General features: G+C 36.1%; 1 long non-coding RNA gene across 2 annotated transcripts in view; it reads left to right on the forward strand.

Moving 5' to 3' along the window:
• LOC139182712 (uncharacterized) overlaps positions 1-20,516 on the forward strand; it is a 72,458-nt gene that overhangs the window by 9,604 nt on the left and 42,338 nt on the right. The window contains exons 1-2 of one of the 2 annotated variants that reach the window (XR_011566242.1): positions 2,471-5,755; positions 17,242-17,308. This is a non-coding gene — a long non-coding RNA (uncharacterized lncRNA). Of the gene's footprint in view, positions 1-2,470; positions 5,756-17,241; positions 17,309-20,516 lie in introns of those variants that run through there. The other variant, XR_011566241.1, reaches the window with a different exon arrangement.

The following is a 20,516-nucleotide window of genomic DNA, read 5'->3' on the forward strand; positions in this document are numbered from 1 at the left end:
AAAAAGCAAACTATTTAGTAAGTCCAAAAATGCTGTTTACAGGGTAGGCAGTAAAGGCAAATCCGTATCCAAAATCAGCCCGTGCACTCACTAGTTAGTACACCCTCTTCCTCTTCCATGTAGGAGGAATCCAGTGTAATCACCCTGTCCCGTTTACTGGCTGTAAACCCATTTACTGCCCCACCTGGCAATGGGTTTACAGGTTACTTAGGGCCCACAACCAGCAGCAAAGATTCTTGTTTTCCATTAACGATGGTGATTATTTAGGTAACTTTTGGCCACTAATGTGTCCCCTTCTAAAGCTAACAAGATCATTGCTGCTTTCAGTTTTACTGCTTCAGGGAACCAATCAAATATTATAATTTTCTGAGTGTTTCTAGTACCAGCATCCATCACAGTACAGTGTGGAAAATGGAATAGCATTCCAGGTAGTTAAAGCCAAAGGATTTATTATAAGATCTTAAGTGGCTCATAGAACTGTTAGACATCCTGAAGACAATGAGTACACCTGCCAGTCATAGCCACAAAGATATTATCAAGACACTAGGGTGTCTACTAGTGTTGTTCTACTAGTATTGTTGCCACAAATCTAAATGTCTCTTCTGTGAACTTGCTGACAATAAAATTGAGACAACTGCCACATTTTTGCCTTTAAATATTACTCAGCCATTCAACTGTTGAAGCATAAATCAAAAGCAGAATTTAAGCTGCAAAAGAGTCTGGGGGACGTTTTCATCTTTCTAGGCACAGTAGAGGGATTTAGGATGAATATAGAAAGCCAGCGCATCCTATTTATGGTCCCCTTCTACACAGAGTTACTCCTCCTCTTTTAGGTTGGTTTACTGACTGTTGATCAGGTGGTTCATTTGTTTACTCCACAACAACCTTGACATTATATTAATTTTATTAAAATTCATTTTACCAAAATTTCTTTGATGCAAAGCCTTCGTTTCAGTTTATATCACCAGAGCATGTCATGTTCATAGTAGGAGACCAACTAATACCTGTTTTAATTGAATTTTTGATAATTCAAGTAGACTGTGTCAAACATTACTTCTACTTTTTCTAAAATTAAAAAAAAGATAAAAATAGACACATCATTGGGTTTTTACTCATTCACTTATTCTTAAAAGAAGAGAGGTGAATCCAACTTGAAGTCTGCCCATAAACACAACCTCTCTTCTTGGGTACCTGTATTATTGTATTTTCTTGGTTGTTCCCAGATTTCTGCATTTAGTTGTTCACCTGGAGGACTGTAAATGCAAATTTATGCTAGCAGTATAGAACCTTGCTTCCCTAGATAAGAAGTGTTAGTTACTCAGTCATGTCCAGCTCTTTGAGACTCCATGGACTGTAGCCCACCAGGCTCCTCTGTCTATGAAATTCTTCAGGCAAGAATACTGGAGTGGGTATCCATTCACTTCTCCAGGGGATCTTCCCAACCCAGGGATTGAACTTGTGTGTCTCTTGCATTGAAGGCGGATTCTTTACCCTGTGAGCCACCAGGGAAACCCTTCCCTAGAAAAGCAAATGGCAATTCAAATTCAGAACTTTCCAGCAGAGAAGAAGCTTTTTGTGGAGTTTCTTTTCTATTTGGTGAAGCTAGGGCACCAGGATAAAGTGTCTGGTCTTTCTGTCCACCTCCTGGCCAGGTGTATCATGCAGCTTCTGTGCTTCCTCCTGGCCTTTCCCCTTCCTTGTCATGCAAGATCCATGCCTAGGGTTGACTGATAAAATATAGAACGCTCAGTTAAATTTTAATGTAAGATAAACAAGTGGCTTAGTGGTAAAGGATCCGCCTGCCAATGTAGGAGATATAGGAGACACAGGTTCAATCCTTGAGTCAGCAAGATCCCCTGGAGGAGAAGACGGCAACCCACTCAAGTATTCTTGCCTGGAGAATTCCATGGACAGAGGAGCCTGGCAGGCTATAGACTATGGGGTTGCAAAGAGTTGGATGTGCCTGAGCATACACACACAAAACAAGTACGTTTTAGTATATACACCAAAGCACGTTGGAAAATGAAATTGTAGTAAATAGTTTTACATTGTTCATCTAAAATACAAATGTTCCTGGGCATCCTGTGGTTTTTTTGTTTGCCACATCGTGAGAACCTAGCCATACCATGTCCCAGCAGAATTCTCTGCATATCATTGGAAAGTCAATATAACCTGTGGCATTATTGACTTATTAGAAGACCATATAAAATATCTGAAAGCATCATTTTAAGTCAGATTGCCAGGGTGTACATCTTGGTTCTTTCAGTTATTATTTTACTTTGGATAAGTTACATAAGCTTTCTATGCTTTAGTTTGCCTTCCCATGAAATTGATCTAATAAGTGTACCTACCTCCAGGGTCAATAGGAGTATTAATTGTGATAATTCATATTAAGACTTTAGAAAAGTACTCATAATAAACTCTCTATAATTATTAAATATTATTATTATTTCTGTTGGGAAACAAGCACATGCCAGGCCTCCGCCAAACAACTAAATGGAAATGCTTTCCCTCTAAAACCGTAAAAATGATCCCAAATTTAAACTCTCCATCTTCCCCATAGATTCTCCTTGCCTCCAGTGTTCATGCCTCCAATTGAAGAGGTGACAGGGGTCTGCCATCCCATCCTCTGATTGCTTCCTGAGAGTCTGTACCATTTTCTCCAGAGAGGAATTTTGAACCAGCCTTCGGTGCCTTGTCATTTCATCTGCACTAAATCTCGCAGAAAGACGCTGCTATTTCTGACAATGGAAATGATAACCCTTCTCTGGTCCTTTAACTGATGCAGATTAGTGTCTATTTTTATATTCCTTTGGTCATTTCAGAAGACATGTAGCAGGATGAAAATTAGACCCCTGGACTCTAGTCGTCAGCTATTACAGTATTCCCAAGCATAAGCAGAACCTTCATTTTGTTTTAATCACTTGACTGCATTGATACTTAATAGCTAGTATGATACTTAAAATTCAGAGAGACAAAGGTGGAGAAAAGATCTTTCAACATAAGCTTCATTGTCTGACTCATTTCTGTGTTGTTTATAAATTTTGGCTCAAATTGCCTCCCTAGTTCTCTATATGTTAATATATGAAATTCCCTCTTTCTGCAGTTAATGTAATACAGCTCTAATCCTTATGCAATGATTCTAGCATAGGCTTCTTTCCAGTCCTCTGGAGTTATTTATATGCAATTTTCAAACAGAGATGATCTTTCCTATATGCACTAATAATATTTACATTTTTAAATGGAACACAGACACAAAGTTGAGGTAAAAGGTTATGAGGTCAAAGAAACACAGAGATTAGATCTTTAATCAGGGCAGACTGTTACATACTGAAAATAGCAATATCACATTTTTGCAAATTTCATGCTCTCGTTGGAGACATAGGTGCCTAACTGAAAGAGGATTTCTTTTTTTAAAAAACAACTATGTTCATTAATAACTATTAAGTAACCTGGATGTAAGTTAGTGGCTATTAGGATAAAAATGCATACATCTGAACAATTCCAAACAATGAAGTCTAAAACATTACATGAAATAGATGGAGATGATGGAATAATATTTCAAATGAACAATGATAGCAAAGCAATGTCAAATCATAACTAATAGAACTGGTTTTTCAAGGGGTGAAATTCACTATTTTCAAGAAATCTAAATAGTGAACGATTATTTTAATGGTGTGGTATACAACTCTTGATGAATTAAAAAATTTAAAAACTCAAGACATAGTGGAGGAACACAGAACTGAAGCAAGATATGAAAGTAAAAAGCAGACTAACTGAAAAATGTCCTTACTTTTCCTTGGTTCTCTGGACTCATCCCTCCAGAGAATGAGTTTCATGAAAGAGCAGTCTTTAGACCTCCCATTAGCTTGCAGGGGTCTTTTTGCCTTTTTACATTAGAATAAGGTTCTTGGTGGAATGGCTGACACTTTGTGCTCTCAACTGTATGAAGTTAGATCTTTTGTAGAGATGATGAATAGCTCCTTCAGTGTCTAACAGAAAGTTTCCTATCGTTTATCTCAAGTGGTTGAGGTTTATACCATGGACGTGGAGCATTTGACACATAATGTTCTTTTCTTTTACACATTGACTCTTGTTGCAGAGTCTCATGCCTCGTAATCTGGATATAAAATATATAATTTACCCTCAGAAAGGGTGACAGCTACCACATTCAACCTCTAAATCTGAGGAATGTTGGTCTACCAATGTATGTGCTAGATCAGAGGTCAGCAAAATTTTTCTTTAAATGGACAGACAATAAATATTTTAGGATTTTCAGGCCTTATGGTTTCTGTTGCAGCTACTCATTTCTACCCTTGTAAAGTGAATGCAGCCATAGAAAAGCTAAAGACAAATCCCATAGCTGTGTCCTGATCAAACTGTATTTACCAAAACAGGTAACAAGACTGTGGACCTTAGTTTTCAATCCCAGTACTAGTTAAGTTAATTTTCAGGTAATGAAATAATAGCTTGGCCTTTTATCTTTTGCAGTAAAATGTTAAATAGGGGTATGTTTTGTTTCTTACTTCTCTAAGCCAAGTATATGATATACAACTCCTATCCCTTTTTTTGCATGTGTGTCAGTTATATGTATAAATCTTAAATTATATTTAAACTTTTATGGATGACTCTTTCATAGTCAAAAGAACTATTTTATAAATATATGCTTTCTAACATCATAGCTGTTTCAAGGAACTCACATCTGTACCTTTTATTTTTATTGAATTTACATAATAAACAGGACAAAGGGGAAGACAAAAATGCTTTTTTTAACCTTAAAAAGGAATGGCCCTGGATGAATATAATAGCTCATCTCAAACCAGCCTAATATGAAAAAGAAAACAAAAGTTTTGAATAAGAACTGCTTTGATCAGATTTTATCCAATACAAACTAACAACATATAAGTTAAAGCATTCAGACATGCAGAAGAGTAATGAAGAATATATAACTTTTCAAAATGAGGTTAGTCCAATTCCATACATCTAAAGTATGAATAAATTCCATTTGGAACTCTCAGTAGTGGTACTGTATATTAGAGAAGAAAAGAGGCAGCTTCAGGCTGTTTTTCATAATTTTTCCAATTCATTGTTTTAATGAAATAGAAGAGTTTGATGGGACTAAAAAAAAGAAGCAGCCCTCTCTGATGAGCTTTGCATTTGCAAATAGTACCTGCCACCTGAATGAAGTACTGTACTTTGAATGATGGTGATGTTGTCAGTGATGCATTTTAAATCAATGTAGCTGTAAAAGATGACAAGATCTTTTCTTCATTTCACATTACTGTATTTACCATTTCTTTCTTGGCCTATTCCTGGATAAAAAATAATAAAGGAGCTTAGTAAAAAGTGACAATGAGGGAAGAATTTCTGAACTCTAGTTTTATTAATTATTATTATATTATTAATTACAACAAACTTTTGACAAGAAATTGTAGCTGTCTTGTAAAGATTAAGAAACATCCTGGCTTATAGCTATAAGTAATACTTCTGAAATTGCAACAATCCATAAAGGGAAAGAATCGGGGCAAGGTGGTCCCAAGCACCGTTCCTTTTACAGATATACTGTCCCTACAGGTTTCAAAGAGAGCTCCTCATTTGCAAGAAATGTGTAGTTCTGAATTGGAGAAATATATTCTACATATATTTCTACAGTGCAAAGAATGCGCTGAATCCAAGGAAGAACAGAAAAAGTTAACTGAGTTATCCAGGGGCATCTTCCATCAGAAAATACCAGATACAAGTCTCTGGAGGCAAGGTAACTATCCCACATGCCTTCTAAGCCACACGATGAGGACAGTTAAGTTATGATATGGAAAAAGAGTAAGATGAGACAAATAGAGCACTTCTGTGTTGGGAAAAGGTGTATTAACAAGAAGAGTCTGAACTTGAATTGTGAGGCTCAGAAAAATGAGCAATGTTCTTGATGGTGTAAAGAGTGACAATTAGTGTCTTTTTCACTGCTAGGTTTGTTCTGGCCCATAGACCCCTAGTGTTGCATCAGTTGTGGAATGGCATTGTCAAAGCTAGGCTCTGCCTTCTAATAATTAAAAGAGACAGAGAGTACTGCTTATCCTGTATTCACTCACTCCTCTGTTATAAACATAGAGAAATGAGCCTTTGGGGAAAGCTCAGTGTGTTTTCTGATGAACCAGAAACCACACTGGAATTTCGATACTCAATTTTAGCCCCAGGTTAAATCAGGGAGTGCAGTGCCTCAAAATTAGAATAAAATAAAAGAACTCATTAAAGACATGTTATAACCAGGAGCATTAAGTCTTAGTTAGATAAGACTTTTAAAGAAAGTGATAATAAATAACTTTCACTGTATGAAGAAATATGTTATGACTTCTGCCTAAGATACCATTATATAAGTAAATCTGTTGACTGTCTATATGGGGAAATTAGTACTTTTAAAATTTATTTATCTCTACCAAAGTTAGAAATTTTGTTTCCTGATTAGAAATTTTCTGTTTTATATTCCTGGTAGTTGCAACAGCATGTGCCTTTTAGATACTAGAGACTCATGCTTGTTGAGATATTAGTTGATACATTTAGAAAATCTATTTAGCTGCAAAAATAACAGGAAGCCAACTGCTTAACAATAAAAAACAATTGAAAAGAACACTAAAAGTGTTTTATCTCTGTATCACAGAAGTTTCTTAGTTGTAGGTGGTAGAAATAAACTCTAGATGATTTAAGAGAAAAATAAATCTCAAGTATACAGCTCTCAAAATCTCTGGTATGATCAGACAACTAGATATAGGGATTACATGTAGCTAAGGACAAAACTGAAATCATCTTGCAAACCTTGTCCTGTGAAAATACCGCTGTCATCGCCCTTGGGTGCGGACAGCCCACCTTTCCCCACTGGCACCCCCACAGCTGAACCTGGGGTGCTGGGGCCAGCAATGCTGCCTGCTACCCCTGCAAAGTGAGCACATCCACTGCTGGTTCCACTACCCACGCTTGAAGTGCTCTCTTCATGCTCCGTACTCTTCTATGTCACTAGCTCCTATTAAGATCTAGGGCAGAGTCCAGCTTGTAGCCTGACCTACAAGGGAAAATGGGAAAGTAAGTGTGTGGCAACTTTAAAATGTTATAATGTAGGGCTGGCTCTACCTCATAAGGAGGAGGACGCCCTAGCAGAGAAAAGGGATTGAAATATTTGACAGTCAAAGAGAACTGTCTACTGCTCCCATAGAATCAGAAGTCCAATGGATGAAGAGTTTTAGGTTGATACATTTTTTAGCTCAGCACTCGCAGTAAGAACCTAGAGTATTCCCATCTCTTCCCTCTGTGGTCCTCAATAAGTTGGCCTCTAGTTTTTGCTTTTTTTTTTTTTTCCTTAATTGTCTTTTTTCACCTACCATATGTTTTCTAAGGCACCTGCAGGATTTCTAAATCAGTCTATATTCCAGGCCCAGGAAATATACCCAGGGAGAAAACTCTCTGGGCTTAAAGGCATGAAGTTTTCTGGATGGCTAGCCTGTAGCATCAAGAGAGACATTTGATATACTTTAAAGATATTCACTTAAAAGTGCCAGTCCTGGGGATGAGTGAGCAAGATGTAAAATCTCCAAGGATAAAATTGTTTTTCTTTCATTACTGCTTGAATCCCAGGGGAACAATAACAAAAAGCCAGCAGGAGCCCCAAGGACTACTTACTGATATGAAGAAATTCTCGAAAAGGGTTCTAAGCAAAAGGAACATGGAGAAAGGGAGGAATAATTTCATTACCTCTTATTACCACCTCTGCAATCATCCTATTGGGCTCCAACATGTACCCCACTGAAACTATCGAAACCAACTATTAACATACCAATATTACATAATAACTTTATCCTTTTGAGTCTTAAAGAATATTCTATTAAAACATAAAACCTTTGCAGTTGTAAGTGAAAGATAACTTAATCCAACTGGCGTAAGCCAAAGGAGAACTTACTGGATCACATTATGGAAATGTCTATAGGAGACAGTAAGCACAGTTTGAGACAGGGGCTTAGATGATACCACCAGGGCCCTGCTTATCTATTTCTACTTCTGTGTTAACTCCAGTCTCAGAAAATCACCTGTTTGATGGTTACACATGGCACAGCAACTCGCACAGCAACTCCTGATTTTACGTTCTTACAACTTTAAGGCCAATACAAGAAAAATATCAAACTGATTTTTTCCCAGATAGTCCAGCAATATCTCATTGGCTGTAATTACCTCAAATACCCATCCCTGAACCTTTCATTGACTTGGGTAATATATCTGCCCTGAGAGGTCACAAAGTCATCCCTGGACCCTGGCGGGTTGTCAGTCCAACTGAAAAAGCCCAGAAACTGAGAGAAAGTGAGAAGATATTTTCTCAGAAGGAAGTTTGACCAAGGTTTCAAAAACAAAAAGCAAAACAACAAAAAAGACGAATGATTGCTGAGAATACAAATAAAGATGTCCCCTAATAATTTATCAACAATTATCTAAACTCTAAAAGGCAAAGATTAGAAAGAAGGTAGATATTTAGGGGAGAAAAGAATCCATAAGGAAGAAGTAGATAGTGGTTGGAGATGGTTAAGAGCATAAAAGACAAAACCTAACTTACAAATTGAACGTCCATAGTGAGCACTGGCGGCTCAGACTGTAAAGAATCTGCCTGCAGTGCAGGAGACCCAGGATTCGTGAGTCAGAAAGATCCCCTCGAGAAGGAAATGGCAACCCCCTCCAGTAGTCTTGTCTGGAAAATCCCATGGGACAGAGGAGCCTGGTGGGCTACAGTCCATGGTGTCCCAGAGAGTTGGACATGACTGAGTGACTTAACATGGTAACAGTAACACAGCAAGCACTGAAAGGAGAGAAGCCTCTGGACTTTTCTGTAGGACTCCAAACCTATAGAAATAAGAAGTCGTTTTAAATCTAGATCGAAAACTATTTTTCTTTAAATCTGAAGGGTGGAATCGCTTCTGAAATTTGGGGCAATTATTATTTTCATTTGTTAACAATTCAGTATTTATTAAGAACTTACTGTGTGCTGGTTTCTACCCTAAATATCTACATGTATCTAGTAATAATAGGAGGACAGGCCCTGAGATGACACTACTTGTATTTTAATACTCACTTGACAATTTATTAGCTTATGACTTTGGGCAGATAGCTTTAAACTCTCTATGGTTACCATTTCCTTACCAATAAAATGGAGAGAGAAAGAATATGTAATTCATAGGGTTGTTGGAGGATTAAATAACTTAAATTGTTTAGAAATTTACTTATACAAAGTCATTTGTAAATAAATAATTTTAAGCATTAAGTGTTGCTGTTATTAAGTATTAATTTTAAGTCTCAAAACCTATGTTGTTGTTTAGTCACTCAGTCATGTCCAACTCTTTGCAACCCCATAGACTGTAGCCTCCCAGGCTCTTCTGTCCATGGGATTCTCTAGGCAAGAATACTGGAGTGTGTTGCCATTTCCTCCTCCAGGGGATCTTCTCTACTCAGGGATCAAACCTGCATCTCCTGCGCTGGCAGGCAGGTTCTTTACTGCTGAGCCATCATATCCACATCTGTGCTCTTTTCAAATCCAAGGCCGGCAGCCACACGGTTGATGCTATTATTATATACAAGGAAACTAGAGAAAAAGAGATTAAATAATCTTTCAAGCTGCATATGCAGCAAATAAATTGATTTGAGTTGGCATCAGAATCCAGGTGTCTATTACGTAACCTTTGTTGTAAATCACCAATTAAACAGCTTTAGGATAGGTCTTCTGCCAGAAGTCAGGACTGCACACAGAGAGGACATAGAGGGGAAAACACAGCTGGGCCTTCTACCTTCTTTTTTTTTCCAGCATATTTCATGATTCATGATCTTCAGAAGCAATATAGATCATTGTACCTTAAATAATATAGATTGTGGTCTGGGGAATACTTAGTCTCATGTAGGCAAGAAACAATCCACATTCTTATTTCAAATTCAAATTTGGCCATAGCCTGAAAATAATAGTAACTTCAAGTTCCACTCAAAAATGTAATAATAGATCAATCAACCAGGTAGCCTGCATACCATTAAAGACTTAATTTGCTGGGACCAGAAGTCCACCCTTTTCAGTTAAAATAAGACTAATGCTTGGCATATCAATATTTAAGCTGAATCTATTTTTATTAATTAGGATTTGAAGGTTGTCAGAAACACACTGCAAATCGTCAATTACCTTGTACCTGGGATGTCCCTTATAGGAGTATCACATTATACAGACATAAAAAATTTAAAAATAAAGTGGTCTGTGCAGGAAAATCTTCATTTAAAATTGAAAGAATGAAAATTAACCCTATTCTTTAAGAGGCCTTATATTTAACTTCGTGTCTGTCTAGGTTTTAAAACTATTAAAGAATATCATACATACCAGTTCTTTTTGTTCTACCTAATCCAATTGAATCTACTTTAAATAGCCATAATTGGTGATTTTCCAGATCAAAGGCCTTCTTCAAATCAATGAGCAGAGCTTGTCTATATTGATTACTAGCCATGCCTATGAAAATATCATTCGTTATCTCGGGAATGATAGTGGAATGAAGAGGCTAACACCAAATTGGAAGAAAATCAATGAGTTTCATGTAGATAAAAATAAGCATGTTACCTGAGAAGAGAATATCAATCTTTTATGGACCCTGGACCAAACAGTAAAGGAAAAAATATCTAGTAGTTCACTCCTCTGAACATTCAGAATGTCTTCTTATTCACAGTGGAACTTCTAACCTAGCAGAATTTCATCAAAGAGATAAGGAATGAAAAGGGTTGAGAATTCTTAATTTCTATCAATTACTATAAAAATATTTCTACATTTTGTTTTTTAAAGTCTTAGACTCACTTTCTCCACATATTTAGGAAAAAAAACAATAAAAATATTTGATTTTTCTGCTGAACCTAGTTTGACATAACTGTTCCATATCCTGAAAGCTATGGCTTCTGCTGTGTTAAAATAATACTGAGTCCTGAGTGAGTCCTACTCACTCAGTTGCTCAACTCTTTGCAACCCTATGGACTGTAGCCTGCCAGGCTCCTCTGTCCATGGAATTCTCCAGGCAAGAATACTGGAGTGGGTTTCCATTCCCTCTCCAGGAGATCTTCCCGACTCAGGTATAGAGCCCAGATATCCTGCATTGCAGACATATTCTTTACCTGGTCTGAGGCACCAGGGAAGCCCAGGTTGATAAATAGAATTATTAATTTGAAAAAAAAGGAACTAAAGAATCATCTGAACAAAATACTAGTTAAAAAAAAAAAAACTAAGTTGACAAAATTTTATTTTTCCTTGAATATGCTTATTGCAATTAGTAGGTTAAATTACCTCCAAATATAGAGAGCCAGGACTATTAATACATTCCTCCTATTATTTTGCCAACAAAGGGCCATCTAGTCAAAGTTATGGTTTTTCCAGTAGTCATATATAGATGTGAGAGTTGGATCATAGAGAAGGCTGAGCATTGAAGAATTGATGCTTTTGAACTGTGGTGCTGGAGAAGACTCTTCAGAGTCCCCTGGACTGCAAGGAGATCAAACAAGTCAATCCTAAAGGAAACCAATCCTGAATATTTATTGGAAGGGCTGAGGCTGAAGCTGAAGCTCCAATACTTTGGCCACCTGACACAAAGAATTGACTTGTTAGAAAAGACCCTGATGCTGGGAAAAATTGAAGGTGGAAGGAGAAAGGGATGACAGAGGATGAGATGGTTGGATGGCATCACCAACTCAATGGACATGAGTTTGAGCAAGCTCTGGGTTATGGTGAAGGACAGGGAAGCCTGGAGTGCTGCAGTCTATGGGGTCACAAAGGGTTGGACATGACTGAAATCTTAACGACAAAAATCCTAAATGCTCAGAAAGTTTTGGCCAAGTCAGAGTTGATGTGAGGGGCGTAGCCAAGGTCTGTTCTAGGTGTTAAATTTACAAGGTCAGAAGCAGTGGATTAGGATGAAAGACAGCCATCCAGAGGTGGAAACTACAATTTCAGTTTGTATGGCTACGCAAAAGCTGCTCAAAAATGTAATAAGCAGAACTTACATAAAGAGAGGAAATAGAAAATAAGAGATAGAACAAAGAGAAGAGGGATTCTGGTCTGACTGAGAATGGTAATAAGTAAAAAAAAAAGGCAGTAAAGGTAAAGGCTCAGACTTCCCATTGGGCTCAATAAGCTAACAGAGACTTTTTGCCTAATGTTATCTTTAGCAAGATAGTTGAGGAAGTCAAGGAATGCAAGAGAGTTAGCAGTCCTGTTACTGTCATCTCGTTTTTGTCCATTCTGATTTTACAGAAGTCTATGATGTGCATTCTTCAGTCCAAAAGTTTTATGCCCCTATCTCCAGAGGTCATCATACTGCTTCCGTTACAAACCGGAACTTTCCTGGGGGCTAAACAATGCTTTATCAAGATCTCTGATAAGTGCCATGAAACTTCCAACTCATCAGCTTCCACCACCACCTGGCATGGCTCTGCCTTAGCTTTCAGCAACAAAGATTTGCTACCTAAAAGCGCAAACTGTGCCCTTTCTCTGCCAGGTACCCTCTATCAACCTTGTAGCTCCTTCCCACTAGTAAGAGAGATCTGAACTTATGTCCAAAACATCTAAGGGGACTACATATTTCCTTCCAGTTCAGGACTATCGGAGGCTGGTCCTTTTGACATAGTCTCTGGTTCTGACTCTATACTAATTGTCTGGGCTGTAGCTTCTTCATCTGACCCTTGGATGACCTTCTTTGTTCTGTGACTTGTTCGCTAACCTAATGTTGCGGCACCTTGCCCCTGCTTAGAAATCACATTGCCATGCTCCATCAAGTAATCTTAGGTTGACAAGACTCTTTGACACAAACTCTACATTGGACTTTAATTTTTCTGCCTTAATTTTGATTTGTGGTTTGAACTTTTTCTATCTTTTTTGTTATGGGTTTCTTCAATGCCTAGTCTTAAGAACCTAAGCAACTACCCTCTGAATGAGAGATTTTTAAGAAGCCTGGGGCCCTGGTAGCAAAAAATATGGTGGTCTCTGCCTAAAAACCTACAGGCCATAGACTTCCACACTGATCAGCCATGGATTACAATCTTAGAAAGTAAACACTGCATACATGCATTCCAGTTAATCTGTTTATTCTAATACTGTAAGCCAATAACTGAAATTTTGGTGTTACTGTAGAGGATTCTTATATGGCATACATTTCCCACTTACTGGAGCTATACCCAAAGGACAATTCCAAAGTTTGAGAATTTAGCCCCTAGGAGAATTCTGGTTTGCAGCAGAAGTGGTATGACCTCTGGAGATATGGGCATAAAACTTTTAAACTGAAGAATGCACATCACAGACCTCTGTAAGATCAGAACGGATAAGTGTGAGAGGACAGTTAAGGGACTGCTTAAAGAATTCCTCAAATAATGCTAACAATAACATTAGGCAAAAGCATGCACTATCTCCTGAAGTTTGCTCAAGTTCATGTCCATTGAGTCAGCGATGCCGTCTAACCATCTCCATTGTCAGCCATTGTGTCTCCACTGCTGCCCTGCAAATAAGTTCTTCAGGACCATCTTTCTAGATTCCAAATATGTGCGTAATGTACATTTGACTTTCTGACTTCATTCTGTATAGTAGGCTCTATTACTAAGATCTGATTTCAAGTTGTACATGTTTTGAAATAGTTTCTTTATAACTCTAATTGGATAAAGGATGAATACATCAGTTAGCTGATTATTTCCTCATCATGAAAATAGCAAAATTCTTCCCTTTTTTTTTTTCACTTTCTCCAAACATATAGACCATTTTGACTATAGAGACATTCTGGAGTAAACCCTTATAAGCCGTTTGTGCATGATGACAGACCTAACTGATTAACTGCTGGCTTAAATTTATTCATTGAAGCAACAAGTATGAATAAGATGTGTGTATAAATGTTATTGTTCATCATGTGGCTAATGTAGTGTTCACAGGAGGAGAATTTTTAGAAAATTAATTGTTTAGAATTTATATTTTGGGGGAAAGAAGGCAAAACCGCAAGTAGCTATGTTTCTATAACTTGGTTGCAGTTATCTGTATAAAATAATATATGAGCTGTGAGAAGAGCCAACTCATTGGAAAAGACTGATGCTGGTAAAGATTGAGGGGAGGAGGAGAAGGTAGCAATAGAGGATCAAATGGTTGGTCAGCATTACCGACTCAATGGACATGAGTTTGAGCAAACTCTGGGAGGGACAGAGTTTGGAGTGAAGGACAGGGAAACCTAGTGTGCTGCAGACTATGGGGTCACAAAGAGTCAGACACAACTTAGAGAGTAAACAACAACAATAATGAGCTGTGCTATTAAATTATAATATTAAGAAAAATCAAAACACTTGTAGAAATTCAAAGATTACCTTTTGCAGTGAGAGTTATAACAGTGAAACTAATTTAAACAGTATTTGGATTAATGATGTTTCCAAATATTTCATTCTATTAGCCAATTTGAATCTTTAGTCACATAGATGTTGATTCAGTAAGCCTTAAGAAATCATATCAATGAACCATGGTGCCACCTATGTGAAAACTCTAAAATTATTCTGAATGATTAAATGAGATTTGAACTTTGGACAGTGCTGTTTATCTAGCCCGATACTTCATTCACTTTCTGACTCATATTTTCCAAGAGTTATTTTTCCCTGTAGTAAACTATTGACCAAAATCCTAATGGACAATGCTCATTGCACCTCTTCATTATCTCACTGTTGTCTTATAATTTCAAGTTATTATTTAATTATTAAATATTCAAAGAAGTGTGTTTTTTTCCCCCAGATACCACACTCCAATTTCACCTCTGTGATTCATTTATGTTTAATTTAATTTTTTCTTCTAGTTTTATTGAGATATAATTGACATACAGCACTAAGTTTAAGAACAGCATAATGATTTTACTTACACACAGCATGAAATTACTGCCCAACTAAGTTTACTGAACATCCATCATCTCCTATAGATACAAAATTAAATAGAAAAATGTTTCCCTTGTGATGAGAACTCTTTGGATTTACTCTGTTAGCAACTTTCATATATAAAATACGGCAATGCTAATTTCATTTATCGTGTAAATTACATTCTTCATAATTATTTATCCTATCTTCTCTTTGACTGTCTTCATCCAGGTCCCCCTCCCTCCACCCTCCCACACCTGGTAACCACAAATCTGATCTCTCTTTCTATGAGTTTGTTTTTGAAGAATAATTAACCTACAACACTATGTTAATTCCTGATTTTATATTCCTGTACATTTCAAAATGATCGCCACAATAAGTCTAGTTATGATGTGTCACATTTCATAGTTATTGACTATATTTCTCACTGTATACATTTCATACCCATGACTCATTTAATTTACAACTGAAGTTTGTACCTCTTAAACTTCCTCACCTATTTCTTTCCTTCCCCTGACTTGGCAACCACCTATTTGTTCTCCATACTTAAAACTCTGTTTCTATTTGTTGTGTTTGACTATTTGATAATTTGTTCTTTTTTGTTTGTTTTTAGATTCCACATATAAGTAAAATCACGCAGCATTTGTCTTTGTCTAATTTATTTCACTTATCACAATACTCTATAGACTCATCTATGTTGTCCAAAAAGAAAGAGTCCATTTTTTATGGCTGAGTAATGTTCCATTGTATATATGTACCACTTCTTTATCCATTCATCTATTGATGGGCACTTAATGCAGCTGCTACCACTTAAACCTTGAAAAAAATGTTTAACTACACCATGGGCAGGGAAAAGATACTAAAATTGTTGATGAGAATATTTATTGGAAAAAATCTTAATTGGAAATGCATTATGGCAATTTCTGTCAAATATTCAAATGCTCTTACCTTCCAACACAGAATTTCTACCTCTAAGAATTTACACTACAGGTATATACACTTACCTGCAAACAACAAATGTAAAAGATTGTTGTCTCTTATTTTTAGTTGTAGTATTCTTTGTAAGAGCAAGATATTAGAAACAACTATAGCCTGAAATCATTTCCAAAATATGATGATAAATAAAAGGGTAAAGTATAACCTAACATGCATAGACTGTGATAATTAGTCTTTAAAAGGACAGCAGATAATATACATACATATCAGTTCATATATACATAAAATATCTTTGGAAAAATACAAAAAGATTGATAACATCGGCTGCTTTCAGGACAGAGCACTAGATGGGGCAGATGGGCTGAGAGGGAGGCTTTTTGTCATGTACCTTCAAATACATGTGGGGTATTAAATATAAGAATGTGTTGGCTATTTGATAAATAGATACATATTTAAACAAAATTTCAAGTAATTCATCTTGGCAGTAATTAGGAAACTAAAATAATATTTGGATAATTGAATAATTTTGAGGAAGAATGCCCTGTGTATGCCTGAATATAAGAAATTCCCAACTTGTTATCTCTTTAAAGGAGAAAATTAATTGATATACATGTAAGCATTTATAAAATATTATAAAATATCTCACTATAGGTGCTTTCCCGGTTATCTTATTTTGAACATCAGCTTCCTCTTTGCCAAGTCACTTCATTTTGTTTTAAGATCGATGCTATCTTTGCATGACCTCAGAGGTTAACTGATGGGATTTTTATAAACAAAGAAACAGAAATTTAACAAAGATTTTTTTCTTAATAGCTGTTGGATCTGGTTTACAAATGCTGTACTTTATGGTTTGGAGATCAAAACAACAATGAGAAACATGTTTGAATGTTAAGCTCAGGGGTTATCTTTTGCTATATACTTTTCAGGGACAATTCACACAAGAACGAAAAAATGTGTTATATTACAAACAATCATAGGTGAATCTAAAGATAATATTCTTTGGAAAATTTTTGTTTAAAAACTTTAAAACTTTCTCTAGTGGTGACTAAGAGACTGAGGTCAAAAATGCAGTGAAAAATTTTTAAAAACAATCATGAAATTAGAGTGAATAAAACAATATTAATAATTACTTTATTATTTTCCATGTTTTAAATATGCATAAATAATATAAGTAGTTTAATATTAAAAGTAGATATTTGGCTACCTCTCTTGCATCCCTAAGTATGTATCTGTTCAAATTGACTGAAAAAATATTTCATGATCACTTTATATTTGGTAGGGTAAGATATCTTGAACTTTCCCAAATAAATTTATTTTCAACATTTTCCAAATCTCAAAGTGAGATTGATTCCTTTTGCTTTGTGCTATTCTAACCATACATCTTTTAATGGACTGTTTCAGATTCTGACAACTTTTATTCCATGGAACTGTAAAGGATCTTGTACCTGCATAGATGGCATAAAAACAGGTAAAATTGCCTTTGAATCACATTATGTTAGATGCATTACAACCCAAGGAGTAGACATAATCCAACACTAAAATCATTTTAATAAAAGCTTAGGTCTCTTTGAGATTTTATTTCCTGCAGTGTCAGGGAGACTACAGAATAAAAGCCTTTCTGTTTCATTAGTAAAGACCACTGTATTATCACAGAGTTTGCAAATTATCCACAGCTACTTCAAATAAATACTTCTCTACAGTGCAGCACTCTTAAAATATTTGGGTAGTTGAAACAAATCAAATGAACTCATGCACCCATTGAAAAAAATATGCATGAAAGTTGAAAGCACAAACACTACTGTGGCTTATGGAATTTGTAGTTTAATGTAAACAGGGTGGCTGAAATGCTAATCTTTTATTTATTTAAAACAACGAGAGGAAGGTCATGAAAATAATTCACCATACTGATTCTGGCATGTAAGGGAAAAGTGAAGACCCTGTCAGTAAAGAAAGGAATGTAAATACAAAATTAGTTTGCTGGATTCAGCTTGTGTTGTTTACTGCAGTTTTGAAGGTGAGATGGCTCTTTTTCATGGAAGCTAAAACGCTGTTTGTACGCTTTGTTTTATAAGTGATGCTTATACAGAGGATAAGGATTTAATATAATCTTAAGCCTAAAATTAATATTCATGATGGGTTAAAACCATAAATCTTATGGTGTTTTTAAAGGACACAGTTTCTTGTATATTGTAAGATCATCGTTTACATGTAAATAAAAATTAAATTAAGTCATTCATTAACTTGATTAGGAATTTCCAACAAAATTTCCCTATTATTTTGGTGGAATTCTTGTACCTAAGGCTTTCAAGTGAAGGTCACATGGGCAAATCTTGTTTTGTCAGGTGGATGGTCTACGATATACAGAGCCTTGATAGGAACCAGCTGCAATGACCTGACACTGGTTCAGGCTGAAAACTCAGACAGTGCAAACAAATACTATATCTTGGCTCAAAATACTTGCCACATCTGCCAACAATTAGTTCTGTATCAGACCTAGAAAGGGGCAGTGAAATACAGGGTCGGATTTCAGAGAAAGCAAATAAACAAGGGGCCCTGCATCATTAGTCATCAAATGGTCGCAGAGGTGCCCAGTACCTAGACTAAAGCTCAGGCTGTCAGTCCCACAGTGTGGCAGGTAGTGTTAAGAGAGTTGCAGGGACGTGGCAAGTTGATAGCCTAATCAGACCATTGACTTATGGGTGCCACCCAACAACTGTTTATTATTCTATTAATAGATAGCAGAGACCATCCAGAGAGGTTAGAGCACTAACCTTCAGAAATGGAAGATTTAAAAAGCGTTCAGATGTCATCTACTGACATTTCTGGTCAAGATTTATGACACAGTTCAAGATGGCAATAGATAAGAAGAAAAAAAAATATATATATATATATTTTCTGTTGTACTACTTTGTCCCAGAAATTCACTTTTCTAATTCTCCTTTTAGCCTTACTTCAACTCTTCTAGAACAATGGGTCTACTCAGCATTTTTAACTTTTTGGACTCTACAATGTGACTTTCTAGACATTTGATTCCTTGTATCATGGTTCAATTTTTGGCTTTTTGTGTTTACTTTCTAAGCCAAGAATTATTAGTTTCCCCTATATCATATCTGGCTTCTTGGTCTCCCAGTCTGCTGAGGTGGTCATAATAAAGTGATTTAAGGTAGAAATACAGAAATGCTCTATGGCCCTTTAAGTTGGCCATCACTATTGGCTCTGCATGACTTAGCACATTGATGGTCAGATACTCACCTTCCAACCAGAATTGGTGACTTTCTCCTCTTCTTCCTTCATGGTGGACACCCATCTTAGAGAAATGAACTGCTGGATGGAATGAGTCTGTCCAGGGCAATCGGCTTTTCCCACAGAGTTTCTCCCATCACACTGTTCTTTCCAGTAAACTTTTCTCTCCCCTTTTCCCTGACTTTTGGTCCATCAGTTTTTCCGGAGAGTTAATCAGCCGATTCACTGTTAAGTCTATTCTCTCTCTCAGTTCTTTTTTTGTTTAGCTAAGTGTCAGATATGTCAAAAATTGAAGGACAAGATACAGGAGATAGATATGTAGATATATATATATATATTTATAAATATCTATATATGTATGTAAAGAGAGAATCATATGTTGCATTATGTTATCTGTATAATGTAGGTAATTGAATTGAGTGAGGGGAAAGATTTATTAAGCAAATACTTCTTTTAGATCCAATCAACGTTTATACAAGAACATTATTTTAAATATTCATTAGTAATAAAGCATAAAAGTTTGGCTATAGAGTTTCCTCAATATAAAAAGAAGATGGACTTTCCTATTCCTATATTCCACTTGAAAGAATAATTTAATTAAAAGGCAAAGCCGGCAGGAACTTTATAATCTGCATGCAATGCAGGGTATTATATAATGACCTTCATTTAAAACCCAAATCATTAAAACTAGTAAGTCTAACTGGTGACAAGGGAGATTTCAACATCAGGCCCAACAGCTTAAAAATATGAATAAAAATCATAGCTTAAATGAATCAGTCCATTGAGAACTTATCGCAAAGTAAAATGAGAGAAGAAAAAAGTTACCTAGGCAATGAATCCTTCTGCTGCACTATTTTATCTTTTGACATGTGCTTCTTTTTTCTTTTCTTTTTTTCAGAATTTCCTCCTCTGTATAAAATAAACCCAAATCTATTTCCTAGGAAAAAATTATTTTAGACAATTTGGATGCACCAGAGAAAATAATCTTTAGAGGTGGCTAAATCACTTCTTATCCACCCCAGTCCCATTTGTCACATAATCTCCAGAGAGCATTTGAAATAAAGTGGAGGAGCTGCAGCCCCATAGAGGAGCAGAGAGAATCGACAACTCACTAATAACAATTTCTGGACATTTTTAAGCAATAAAACACTAGTTACAAGCTATGAGTTTCTTTTCTGTAACAGATATCTTTGTTTTGGCATTGACTTCCTCATATGCTATGATTGTTTAACACAGATAGAATTAGGTCAACATTTAAATGGAAACAAAAATAGCTTTTTATTGTTGAAATTGTTTCTAAACCTTGGAGCCAACAACAAGGTAACTAACTGAAATTTTTTTGCAATTATATAATGGTGATACTTCACATTCACCAAATCCTCTTTTCTTACTTTCTTGCACATTTTTTGTATCTTTCTTTGTCTGTTTACTGT

This window comes from Bos indicus, chromosome 4 (genome assembly GCF_029378745.1).
Source record: "Bos indicus isolate NIAB-ARS_2022 breed Sahiwal x Tharparkar chromosome 4, NIAB-ARS_B.indTharparkar_mat_pri_1.0, whole genome shotgun sequence".
Taxonomy (NCBI): domain Eukaryota; kingdom Metazoa; phylum Chordata; class Mammalia; order Artiodactyla; family Bovidae; genus Bos; species Bos indicus.